Here is a 12,035-nt window from a genome sequence, read left to right as displayed (position 1 = left end):
CAACCCCGCCCGCAACTGCCCACGCGCTCCTCCGCACACACGTGACACTGCGGAAAGCCACGCCCCCTCCCCAGCGGCCCTACCTCGCCCGCTCTAGACTAGGCGCGCGTTCCCCTGCAAGCCACGCCCCTACCCACCCCTTGGTCCCCTTCAGCGATACCGCTGCGCGGGAGAGTTGCAGGCACGTGACACCTCCAGGGACTGGCTGATGCTAGGGTTGAGCAGCCCGCCTGGGGCAGGGCAGTGGGGCCTTCTCCACGTGGAGCCGACCCCACGGTCGGGATAGGGAGAGCCCTGGGTAGGTGGCAGCCACACAGAGCCGCTGCCGCCCAGGAAAGGCAGAGGGAGCCTCCCCTTGGAAAACTATACTGCAGGCACGTTTAGGACATGGGGTGGCAATACCAGGGCACATCATGACATCACAGCCCCGCCCCAGGGTGCAGTGTCACCACGAAGTCACAACTGACATGCAATGTCATGACAGAATTGCTTCATGACTGAGGTGTGATCTTGTGACAGTGACCTCACGATGCCATCACAACAGTCGCCTTGCACCCAGACATGAACAGCTCATGCTTTCAGAAAAAAAGAAGCAAATAGATCCCAATACCTATGATGTATTTGTTATAAACATTTAGTATGCTAAGCAATGCAGCATATTTTTCCAGGCTCTTGTCAGTTTAATGTATAAGACATATACATACACATGCACGTATCCTCTTGGTGTTCACCCAGTTACAGTGGGAAGGAGACATGTGTTTCCTCTGGACATTTTTGCTCAGATCTTTTAATGAACCAATAAGGAGATGGCTTTTGTGGGCTCTAATACAGAATAGGCTACCAAATTAAGTTGCAAATTTAATCCTACGCAGAAATCTCCCCACGGTAGCCTAACATACTACAGTCAATTGTCAGGACTATCTTGAAGACATTTCTTATCATCTCTGTTAGAGAAACGCTGTGTATTTCTCTGAAGTTCTCCACCTTGTGCAGTGAAGATCAACAAGCACAAACATGTCTGCACATGCCAGTTCTTGTTTTGTTCAGGGCTTGTAATATCTGCTTGTGGCACACACTGAATTCCATGCACACTATGAAATGAACAGGTAAAACATTTGTGAGCTTTCCACTTCTATGACTTTAATGCTTCTAGGTTTTCCTTCATCAGAGACAACAGATTCTGGACATTTAGTAGACTTGCTTCCTTGGCTGCATTTTCTAACTCTAATCTTATTTAATCTTGGCATGGAACTGCACCTTAAATCAGCTTGGAAATTGTGTTAGTGCAGAGGTTCACTTGTTAAGCTGCGTTTCTGACCATGAGCACAAGACCCCAGTGCTCCTGGCTTTACACTGTCTGCTGGTTACTGGATTGAGTTTAAGGTGTTGTAGTCATATCATAGCTAACACCTACCCTTTGGAGAGATCACCTTTCTTCCTGTGCCATCCTGCCACAGCTAGTCAGAGGAGATACCTAAACTGGAGCCCCCTTAGTTTGCAGAGTATTTTTTGTGAAGGGCTCTAGACTTTTAAATTCATTTTTCTCCATCTCCATCCAAAATAGCCTAAATCTGTTACCATTCAAGGCTCATTTTTCCTAGCCTTTTTGGGAAAGAGGGGTGAGCTGAGATCTGGGACAGGTGCATTGGGTGTAAGCAACTGTTACTGGTATGATGTTTTTCTTTTCTTCCTAGTTTCCAGCATCAGAACATACTGGGTCAGACCAAAGGTCCATCTAGCCCAGTATCCTATCTTCTGACAGTGGCCAATGCAGGTGCCCCAAAGGGAATGAACAGAACAGGTAATCACCAAGTGATCCATCCCCTGTTGCCCATTCCCGGCTTCTGGCAAACAGAGGCTAGAGACACCATCCCTGTCCATCCTGGCTAATAGCCATTCACGGACCTATCCTCAGTGAACTTATCTAGTTCTTTTTTGAACCCTGTTATAGTCTTGGCGTTCACAACATCCTCTGGCAAGGAGTTCCACAGGCTGACTGTGTGTTGTATGAAAAAAATACTTCCTTTTGTTTGTTTTAAACCTGCTGCTTATTAATTTAATTTGGTGATCCCTACTTCTTGTCTGCAGTCTGCGGGGTTTATTTTATTTCTGCAGTCATTTACTATATTTTAATAAAGGAATAAAGGCACATACAGCCCTGAACAGATGCTTTTGTGCTTGTATAGATTTAAATAAATAAATTCTGCTGCTGGTGTACAAGCAAAATAAAATGTTTTCTATGTAGAGGTAGTCAATATTTATGTGTATTCATGTACCTAAATTACATTATAATCTATGCAATTAATTGCGCCTACAGTTGCCTCCATTTAGAAGCTTAATTACTTAATTGCACCAACAAATATTGGAGGTTGAGATCGAGATTTGCCTAAAAGAGCACTCAGGATGTTTGATTTCAGTCTCTTTAGCAGCCTTTTCTAATAGCTTTCAGGAACACAGGTTGTCCGTGAACAGGATTTTTTGTTTGCTTAATGTCTGACCAGGGTGGTGCATTGGAACAAATAACCCAGTGTTTAGATGAGCTTGAAACTTGGACGAGGGCCAACTGTCTGTGACTGAATGTGGAAAAAACTGAAATTATATGTGTGGTTTTTGAGAAGTAGCCAGAAGTGGTGGTGACGTTGAACCTGACTGAGGGAAGGCAATTACTGTTTGTAACAAAAGTGTATAGCTTAGGCGTATTACTAAATCCCGGGCTGCTTCTACAGGCCCAGGGAGCAGCTGTGGTTAAGAGTGTTTTTTCTGTCCACGTCTAGTAGGAAATGTATGTCCTTTCCTATATGAACCTTTCCACAGTTATCTATGCTTTCTCACAGTGAGATTGGAATACTGTAATGCACTCTACATACTCACTAAAACACCTTAGATTAGAAACTGAAGCTAGTGCAGAATGTGATGACCTCAGGGCTGTCCTTACCCTTACGCAAAGTACGCAGCTGCGTAGGGCACCAGGAAATTTGGGTCCTGGTGCCCTGCGCAGCTGCGTGCTGCTCCAGCCCCTGCTCTGCCTCTTCCCCACGGCCTCCGCTCCACCCTCGCCTCTTCCCACTCCTGCTCCACCCCAGCCGCTACTCCTGCTCCGCCCCACCCCACCTCTTCTTGCCCCCACCCCGCCCCTTCCTGGCCTCTTCCCACCCCTGCTCTGCCCAAGCACCGGCCCCACTCCCCTGAGGACTGAAGCAGGGCCGGGCCTGCGCTCACGGGTAGCGGGAAGTGCAGCGGCCCAGCCCCAGTTGCGCCGCCGGTGAGTGGGTCCCTCCTATCCCCCAAGCCAGCCCAGCCCCCCGACCGTGGAGTCCTGGGGCCATCCCCTCACGGACCCTGCTCCTCACCCCCCGCCCCCTCCCAGAATAGCTAGGGACAGCCCTGGATGACCTGCACAAAAAGACAAGTTTCAGGCTGAGAGTGTGTTACACCACAATTCTAGTGGTCCCAGCCCAAGCCCTAACATCTACACTTCAATTTTATAGCACTGCAGCCTTGGCACCACGAGCCTGAGTCACTGACACAGGCCCGCCGTGGGTGCTTTACTGCAGTGCAGACATAGTCTGAGAGTCTGCCTCTCTCCTTGTGCAATACTGCCCCAGTTAAAATCCATGAAAGTACTTGAGCTAGAGACCCTCACTATAAAAGGGAGGGGATTGCTGGCAAAGTATTCTCTTTGATTTGCCAGATGTGTTACGCTTCAGGACATTTTTTTCCTCAGGCATTTAACAGTTGGGTTGAGGGTTTGAGAGGTCTGTTGCTTTCTGTGTAGTTTACGTTATCTTCTGGCATGTATTTATTTTAGGTTGGAAAGAGCAGTTAACTCCTTTGAGATTTTACTGTGAAATTAAATTATATTAGGGTACCCAGGACATGGGATGGGCACCTAGTTATGTTTATATGAATTAGAGCAGTGGTGGGCAACCTGTGGCCCATCAGGGTAATCCACTGGCGGGCCGCAAGACAGTTTGTTTACATTGACTGTCCGCAGGCACGGCCACCCACAGCTCCAAGTGGCCATGGTTCACTTTCTGGAGCTCCCATGGGCCGGGAAGGGCGAACTGCAGCCATTGGGAGCTGTGGGCGGCTGTGCCTGCAGATGGTCAATGTAAACAAACTGTATCACAGGTTGCCCATCACTAAATTAGAGTAACTCAATAAATAGCTAAATAAATACTGAGTGTAACCTTGCCCTTAATTTATGCTCACTTGTAAGACTCTGGCCTTTAAGAATCTGGCCTAGAATGTGTGGTTGTATGGCTGGCCTCACCTAACTGTTCTCCTTTAGCTTGACAGCAGAGGTTGCCACAATGTAGCCTTATGGAGCCAAATTCAGCTCACAGTGTCTTTAATGTGGCACTGGCATCTTAAAAAAAACTATGCATACCAAAGGAACTGGGAGAAAGATGGGGCATGATGAGATGATATTTGTCACACAGGCCACACCTATGTAGTAAAGAAACAGGAGACTGTGGTCTGATTTATTCAAGGCAAATTAGATATGAATCTTGGGCTCTTGGCAAGTTGCCAAAGCCAATGTGACAAAGTTTGAACTTCCTTGTTCCACGGATTTGGAGGAAAAGTCCCCGGACACCTTGCAAGAACTTCATACAGAATCATATAGTTCCTGTGAGAGTGGTGTGATGGGTTTGGTCATAGGGACCCCCTTGGGACTGTTACCTGACATGCTGGAATTACCACTGAGCCCATTTTCCCTGCCAGCTTGGGACTCCAGAACCTGGCCTTGTTGAGCCAGAGATGCTTGCCTTCTGCAACACAGACCCAGGTCTGGTCCATGCCCCCAAAGCTGCAGACTTTAACCAAAAACTGCTCAGCAGGTCACCTATCTCCAGCACCCAGACACCCAGTTCCCAATGGGATCCAAACCCCAAATAAATCCATTTTACTCTGTATAAAGCTTGTTAGTGTTAGTCTGTATCCACAAAAACAACAAGAAGTCTGGTGGCACCTTAAAGACTAACAGATTTATTAAATCTGTTAGTCTTTAAGGTGCCACTGGACTTCTTGTTGTTTTTACTCATAAGCATATTTCCATAAAACATATGGTACTGTCACAGGTAGCCATTTACACTTCAAGCTTATATTTAAGGTCTACAACCCCACAATATTTTTTTCATAATACAAAATCATACATTCAAGTGATTATACAGTAGAACTTCAGAGTTATGAACACCAGAGTTACAAACTGACCGCTCAACCGCACACCTCATTTGGAACTGAAAGTATGCAATCAGGCAGGAGCACAGACCAAAAAAAAATAAAAAAGCAAATACAGTACGCTACTGTGGTAAATACATACTATTAAAAAGAAAGGGAAAGTTTAAAAAAAAAAATGTTTGACAAGGTAAGAAAACTCTCTGTTTGTTTAATTTAAATTAAGATGGTTAAAAGTAATGTTTTTCTCTCCATAGTAAAGTTTCAAAGCTGTATTAAGACAATGTTCAGTTGTAAACTTTCGAAAGAACAACCATAATGTTTTGTTCAGAGTTACAGACAACCTCCATGCCTAAGGTGTTCATAACTCTGAGGTTCACCCGTAGCTTGAAAACTTATTTTTATCTGATTAAAGCCGTCTTAAAAGGTCCTTATTGGATAAGATTTGAGAGACATTGCACCCAAAATAAGGGATTTCCCTTAAAATACAGAATAAGTGGTCTTATTAGTTCTTGCACATAGTACCAGGGTCTTGATGCAGTACAGTCTGCTGTAATAGAGACCACATACACCGTTTTCCAATGTGCATGGGGGTGCTCGATCCCCGGCTCTGCCTCAGGCCTCAGCCCCACTCCACCCCTTCCTCCAAATCCCCATCCCTGCCCTGCCTCTTCCTGCCCCCACTCTGCCTCCACACCACCTCTTCCCACACCTGCTTCACCCCCACCCTGCCTCTTCCCGCCCCGTTCCACCCCCTCCCTTGAGCGCCCTGCCCTCGCTCCTCCGCAGTGCCTCCTGCACACGGCGAAACAGCTGATCATGGCTGGTGGGAGGCTCAGGGAGGTACTGATCAGTAGGGCCCACCAGTGGGTGGGAGGCACTGGAGGGGAGCTGATCGGGGGCTGACAGTGGGTGCTCAGCGCCCACCATTTTTTCCCCATGGTGCTCCAGCCCCAGAGCACCCACAGAGTTGGCACTTATGGTAGAGACCACTGCAAAGTGAAATCTATGCAGAGAAGATTTTATGAGGTTCTGCATGAAGCACACAAAAGAATACATATCGAGCCGTAATATTATTGCTTGCCATTTCCTGCACTGTATATTCTGTAATCTTCATGTCTGCAAAGATCAAAGCAATTAAAATGTACTTTATCACAGTGCAAAGTACATAAATCTGAGGGTAAGTATCTCCTACGCAAAGGCTGTATGTGAAAAGAACAGTATGACCTTTATTTCAGTGTTCCCTTTCAAACCAAACATGTCAGCTGGTTCACTGTACTTAGTACTGTACCAGTTCTTTAAAAAATATGAATGAACTGGATCGTTCGTGATCACGACTGTACTGTGGCTGGATTAGACAAATACAGTACCACCTATGATTATGATGATATGTAAAAATGGGCTGGGGATTTTCCCCAGGTTTTTTGGTTAGTCAGAAATGAATGGATGCGTTTAACTGAACCAAATCAAGCTTAATTCTAGAATGTTTGCAGCAAGGAAGAACTCCTGTACCCAGCAAAGAGGCTTAGTTAAAACATCACAGCACAGAGAATTCTCTCTCTGAGGCAAAATCCAGGGGATTATAAAACACAGAAGCTTATCTGAAGGATAAGTGAGAGCTCCAGCAAGTAGTTCAGATTAATAGAGTTGTCACACAGTTTATCCAGGCAGAAGTCACAAGAGTCAGACAGTTTTAAGGAAAAAGAAAAGGAGTACTTGTGGCACCTTAGAGACTAACCAATTTATTTGAGCATGAATTGGTTAGTCTCTAAGGTGCCACAAGTACTCCTTTTCTTTTTGCGAATACAGACTAACACGGCTGTTACTCTGAAACAGTTTTAAGGAGCACTCCTCTTCTTTTATTTGTATGTACTACTCTGGTCCCTTCTCAGTGCTTCTGTAGAGTTTGTTATCTGCAGCTCTCTTCAGAATACTTTATGAACATTAAACTAGGGTTGTTGATTAATCACAGTTAACTCATGCAATTAACTCAAAACAATCATGATTAAAAAAATTAATCATGATAAATTGCAGTTTTAATCACACTGTTAAACAATACCAATTGAAATGTATTAAATATTTTGGATGTTTTTGTACCTTTTCAAATATATTGATTTAAATTACAATAACAGAATACAAAGTGTACAGTGCTCACTTTATATTATTTTTTATTACAAATATTTTCATTGTAAAAATGATAAACAAAAATAGTATTTTTCAATTCACCTCATACAAGTACCATAGTGCAATCTCTTTGTCGTGAAAGTACAACTTACAGATGTAGATTTTTTTCTTACATAACTGCACTCAAAAACAATGTAAAACTTTGGAGCCTACGAGTCCACTAAGTCATATCTCTTGTTTAGCCAATTGCTAAAACAAAGTTTGTTTACATTTACGAGAGCTAAGGAGGCCGCTTCTTATTTACAATGTCACCAGAAAGTGAAAACAGGCATTTGCACGGCACTTCTGTAGCAGGCACTGCAAAGTATTTACATGTCAGATATGCTATATATTTGTAGGCCCCTTCATGCTTCAGACACCATTCCAGAGGACTTGTATTAGGTGAACTGAAAAATAAATATAGAGTGAGCACTGTACACTTTGTATTCTGTTTCAGAGTAACAGCCGTGTTAGTCTGTATTCGCAAGAAGAAAAGGAGTACTTGTGGCACCTTAGAGACTAACCAATTTATTTGAGCATAAGCTTTCGTGAGCTACAGCTCACTTCATCGGGTATGCATCCGAGCTGTAGCTCACGAAAGCTTATGCTCAAATAAATTGGTTAGTCTCTAAGGTGCCACAAGTACTCCTTTCCTTTTCTTTTTGTATTCTGTGTTTTAATTGAAAACAATATATTTGAAAATGTAGAAAACATCCAAAAATATTTAAAGGTATTCTTCTATTGTTTAATCATGCAATTAATTGTGATTAATTTTTTTAATCGCCTGACAGCCCTCCATTAAACCATTATTTCTCACAACACCTCTAGGAAGTAGATTAATATTATTGTGCTTATTGCTCCTTTTACAAACTGAGGGCTCAACTGTGGCTTTGCCATGAGCCCTGCATTAGTGGCAAATGAATCATTGCACTGCCCCAGGAGCAGCCCAAGAGGGAGACTCTGATTTAGGAAGTCATAATCTCCCTCCCAGTCCCCACACTGCTCCAGAGAAGGGATATGCAGCACTAGGCCTATACCTGGTGCAGCATAGAGGTAGCAGTGGAACTGCACTGCCAGGTGCATTGGGTGGGGCACAGTGCTCCCCTACACAGGGAGGGGATGTAAGGTCTCTGTGGAGTCTCTGTGTCCCTTCCCATGCTGCTACCCAGGATGTGGGTAGTATACCCACTCCTGCTCTGCCACATAGCCTGGGCCATGATTAAGTCTGGAGAAACTAAGGGAAAGAAAGATTTAGTGCCTTACTCAAAGTCACATAGCAGAACAGTGGTAATCCCCAATCCCCTGCTCTAATTGCTACACCACACCTTTATTCATTGAATCATAGAAATTTAGGGGTAGAAGGGACCTTGAGAGGTCATCTCGTCTATCCCCCTCATGCTGAGGCAGGACCTAGATCATCCCTAAAAGATATTTGTCTAACCTGTTCTTAAAAACCTCCAACGATGGGGATTCCACAGCCTTCCTTGGTAATCTATTCCACTGCTTAACTATCCTTATAGTTAGAAAGCTTTTCCTAATATCTAACTTAAATCTCTCTTGCTGCAGATTAAACAGTACCTATGATTATGATGAAATGGAGACCTGGGAAACAATTGATCACCACCCTTTTTATAAAAAGAACAGGAGTACTTGTGGTCTTTTTGCGGATACAGACTAACACGGCTGCTACTCTGAAACCTATCCTTTTTATAATAGCCCTTAACATATTTGAAGACTGTTACCAGGTCCCCTCTCAGTTTTCTTTTCTCAAGACTAAATATGACTAGTTTTTTTAATCTTTTGTCATAGGTCAGGTTTACTAAACCTTTTATCATTTTTATTGGACTCTACAATTTATTCTTCTCTTTCTTAAGTGTGGCGCTCAAAACTCAGCAGTGCTGAGTAGTGCAGAACAATTACTTCCAGTGTCTTACCTATGACAGTCCTGTTAATTCACCCCAGAATTATATTTTCCTTTTTCACAGCTGCATCACATTGTTGGCTCATATTGAATTTGTGATCCACTATAACCCCCAGATCCTTTTCTGCAGTATTACTGCCTAGCCAGTTATTCCCCATTTTTATTTATACATTTGCTTGTTCCTTTCTAAGTGTTGTACTCTGCGCTTGTCTTTATTGAATTTCATCTTACTGATTTCAGGCCAATCCTCCAGTTTATCAAGATCATTTTAAATTCTAATTCTATCCTCCTGTCATCTGACTATCCTCCTTTAATTTAGAGAATGACTCATATATAGAACACGAACTAAGTCTCCAATCTTGCAATAAACTCCATGCAGATGTGCAGAGTTCTGCTTGCATAGAACTCATTGCAGGATCAGGATCCAACTCACTGACTACATGGGGGAAACAGTAACTGACTGTACAAAAACTGGTGCTCTAAAATACACAAAGTGAACAAACTGAAAAATAGAGAAAAATCATTTTCTTTGATCTCTTCCAGTTCTAATCACCTCAGATGTCACTGAGATGGCAAAATTATTTCAGACAAAGAGTGAATTTTAAGTTGATTGTACCCCTTCAAACCCTCTTGCAATTGGCTCAGTCCTGTAGCATAATTGGGTCTTGCTCTGTATCATGGGGGAAGCACGCCCCATCCCCTTTTGGAGCTGGGTGAGGGTTGTTATATCCCTGCAGCTAAGTCTGTGCAACCACTCTTTTTCTCAGGGTACTGTGGCATAGGGGTAAAAGTCAATATGGCTGCCCTCTCTCAGGGCTGCATGGCCCAACAGCCAGAGTCAATATGGCTGCTCTCTCCCTCAGGGCAGTGTGGCCCACTGGCCAGAATCAATATGGCTGTCTTCTCCCTCAGAGTTGTGTGGTCTAGTGGCCAGCCAGGGGAAGTGGAGTAGGCCACCATTTAGGGATGGGTAGTGACTTGGGCAGGGGACCTGGGCCCTCCCTTCTCCCCTGGGTCCCAGCCCAGGGCCCTATCAATGGCAAGCATGCTCACCACTGAGTCAGCAGGGATCCGAGCAAAACACACTGATGCCAACCAGCACAATGACTAGTCTCCCTGGGCTACTTCTTACCCTGTCCCTGGTGCGGTGGTCCAGGTGTCTCTGGGGTCTCTGGACTTCTTGGCCTGTGTAGCTCACAGCAGCTCTGACACTCCTTGGGCATCTGCCTGGGTCTCAGCGCCTCTGGCTTCCACAGCCTGGGGGGCCTCAGCAGTTCCCAGGCTGGAGCCTGCAATGTACATCCTCCCTCCTCAGCCCTGAATGAGCTGGGCTGCTCCCTTTTATACCTAGTCTCCAGCTGGAGCATGCCCAGAAAGGCCAACAGGGTGTGGCCTCTTCGGCCCAAATTGTAGAGTTTACCCCTGCTGTTTCAGTGCAGGGCAAGCGCACCCCGTAACAGTCTGTGACTGAGGCTCAAGGCCAGCCTTAGAGATGGGCGATCAGAGCAGTTGGCCTGACTGTCAACTTCCAGGGGCACCAGATCAACATTTGGGGGGTAGGGGAGAAGGAGTTCCAAATTGTTTTGTTTTGTTTGCTCGGCTGCTTGGGGAGCACCAAAAACGTTTTCTGTCCCTGGCAGCAAAACACATAGGGCTGGCCCTTCTTGGCTCCTAGGTGAATTAATAAATACATACCTTAGGTATACTTTTAAAAGCAGAGAATGAAATGGCCAGAATTTGCCAAGAGGATTTGAAGTTCTATGATTATATTGATCAGGAAAGATCCCCTCTTTTTTCCTGACCAGGACTTTAGAACAGCTCACATAAAGATACCCTCTCAGATCTCCATCCCGTGTTTTAAAAAAGACCCTATACAGGCTGAGCTAGGACATCCAACAGTTTTAGTTAAGTTTCCTATAGTGGTCCCAGCCAGACGCGGCAGCAAGATGACGCAACCATGGCCCTAGCAGAGCTGAGGAGGCGGCCAGGTGGCGTGTGGGGCACTGGGGCTCAGCGGTTGCTGCAGAGCCAATCCTGGGAAAAACCTGAGACCCGTGACCCTCATTATCCCAGGACTGTGGAATCCACTGAAGAGTATTTGTGGAGAGATTCATTCCACCCACCAAAAATCCTGCTTCCCCCAAACACGACCAGTACCCCACCCTGTCTGGCTGGAGAGCGCCATCAGATACTCCACTTGCCCTTCCTTACTTTGTGAGATGTCCCCACATGCACAACGTTCCAGTCTATAAGGACATTATCAGTGGCAACAGGAGGATGACTCTCATCAGGAAAATCGAAGGACATATCTGGGCCCTGGAGGAGGAAGTTCTTCACTCAGCTTTCTGGAAAACCACCACCTATTCAAATCAACGAAGTCACTGGCAGCATCCATATCATGGGCTATTTTGACAATGAATTGAAAGAGTGGTTGTTGAACAAGGGGTTTTAAATATACCAACTATCCCGTTTTCTTTGTGCTGATTCATGCTATCTGTCCCCTTCTGAGGAGGGTGTGTTTTCTTGCTCATAGCTATTCTAGACCCAGATGAACCAGTCTTACGATTTATGTAACAGCAGCAAGGAACCACAGGGGCACAACAAGGTTCCAGTAACATCAGTGATGAGCTGCCAAAATCTTAACAACAGGTTCCCTCCTCACTCCACGAGGGGGTCATTGCCCACCCCCGCCCCCCGGGACTCCTGCCCCATCCAACCCCTCCCCCCGGACCTCTGTCCCATCCACCCCCCTCCCCTGTCCCCTGACTGCCCC

General features: G+C 45.2%; 1 pseudogene; it reads left to right on the top strand.

Moving 5' to 3' along the window:
* The first annotated feature begins 9,702 nt into the window (after positions 1–9,702).
* LOC140905635 (large ribosomal subunit protein mL49 pseudogene) lies at positions 9,703–11,714 on the top strand (annotated as a pseudogene).
* Positions 11,715–12,035: the final 321 nt, after the last annotated feature.

The sequence above is a fragment of the Lepidochelys kempii genome, chromosome 1, assembly GCF_965140265.1.
Source record: "Lepidochelys kempii isolate rLepKem1 chromosome 1, rLepKem1.hap2, whole genome shotgun sequence".
Taxonomy (NCBI): domain Eukaryota; kingdom Metazoa; phylum Chordata; order Testudines; family Cheloniidae; genus Lepidochelys; species Lepidochelys kempii.
The sequence above is the reverse complement of the archived record's forward strand: the minus strand, read 5'-3'. Positions and strand labels throughout refer to the sequence as shown.